Source organism: Orycteropus afer, unplaced genomic scaffold (genome assembly GCF_000298275.1).
Source record: "Orycteropus afer afer isolate SDZICR_OR568_19922 unplaced genomic scaffold, OryAfe1.0 scaffold00082, whole genome shotgun sequence".
NCBI lineage: Eukaryota > Metazoa > Chordata > Mammalia > Tubulidentata > Orycteropodidae > Orycteropus > Orycteropus afer.
This window is the reverse complement of record NW_006921669.1, coordinates 8,523,646-8,525,028: the sequence shown is the minus strand read 5'-3', so window position 1 is coordinate 8,525,028 and position 1,383 is coordinate 8,523,646. Positions and strand designations below refer to the sequence as shown.

The 1,383-nt window shown below is 41.9% G+C and overlaps 1 protein-coding gene across 1 annotated transcript in view; it reads right to left on the bottom strand.

Annotated features, from left to right (window-relative positions):
• Window positions 1-1,383, bottom strand: part of TDRD1 (tudor domain containing 1) — a 70,190-nt gene that overhangs the window by 51,936 nt on the left and 16,871 nt on the right. The window lies entirely within an intron of this gene.

Below are 1,383 nucleotides of genomic sequence, written 5' to 3'. Positions count from 1 at the left end.
AGAAATGGTAAAAAGAAAATTTCTCAAATCAGTAAGTACAAAGTCCAAGTTCAAAAGAATTTAACAACAGACCAACTCAATAAACATCAAAAGAGTAATGAATTCAACATCATTCCTTCCTTTCAAAAGATTCTGAAACAGTAAGAGCAAGAAAATACTTTCATGTATTCAAAGACTTATTTCCAACTGAGAGACTACAACTTAGTGGTGAAATACATTAGTGGTTTTTACTTAAAACAGGCCATTAACAGGTCTTAGCTCACCACAGAACCCTTCTACCCTCTAAAATTGTGTGCTACAACCCAGGGCTTCTAATTGGTTCTTGCCAGTTCAGTCATCGCTGACAAAACAAAACCAGAAAGGACCCAAATCTGGAAAATGTGGGTGAACCAGAATGATAACCAGACTAGGAAAAATTACGTTCCATGATTTAATCTTCCTCTTACAAAACAAAGGCAGCATGTGTGGTGCAGAGCAACCAAATCTCTTGATTGGCAGAGTTAGGAGCACCGGTATCCGGCTCAAAGATAGCAGCTGACTACACAGCTTTGAACTTGTGTTGTACGCTACAGTCCTGGCAGTAACTGGTCTCGTGCGTGAGGCTTCTGAAGGGGCTCTTAATTTTTCTAAGTCCATGCAGGACTTAGACCAGTAATTTTTCTCATTTCGGTTATCATTCCACTTTTAAATTTAAAGTTTAAAAATTCGGGTCTGTTCCAACTTTGCTTTGTTGGCCATGACTTAATCTGTCTGAACCAGCTTGCAGCCCTGGCTGCACCACGTCCCTGAATATGCTGAACTCAGTACCCTCCCTCCCCTGCCTGGTAAATGCTCTTCTTCCTGGTCCTCCTTCACCATTCTTCCCAGCGGACCCCTCTCTTCTGTCTGGTTTCCCCAAACCCTCTGCTTTGACAGTCTCTAGCTGAACACCCATCAGTTGTTACCTGCACCTACAGCAGCTTAAAGGTAAGCAGTGCTTGTCTGTATGCACATTTCTCTGAAAACCCTGTTCAGTTTGTGGCAAGGTGCCTCTGGTAGACTTCTATCCAGAAATTATGCTGGCTGGTTGTTTTCCCTTACTTTCCTAAAGAATACAACGTGTCCTGTCCCAGGGGACATAATAAAAGTGGACTAACAACTCTTCTTTTTGAAACAATCACCGCAGGTCTATAGACTGCAGGAAAATCCTCTGCCATCTCCGTAAGAAGACCCCAAAGCTTCCCAGAGAAAAAAAGGAGTTGCCAAGAGCTGAGACTAGCATGAGCAATCTCTAAATGCTGGCTAACATTGTTTTTAACAGAAAATAAAGAATAAGCAAAATCCTGCCTCCCGGAGTCCTAAAACTACCATCTGGTTAATTGTTTCCTTGCTTTGCATTCAAGA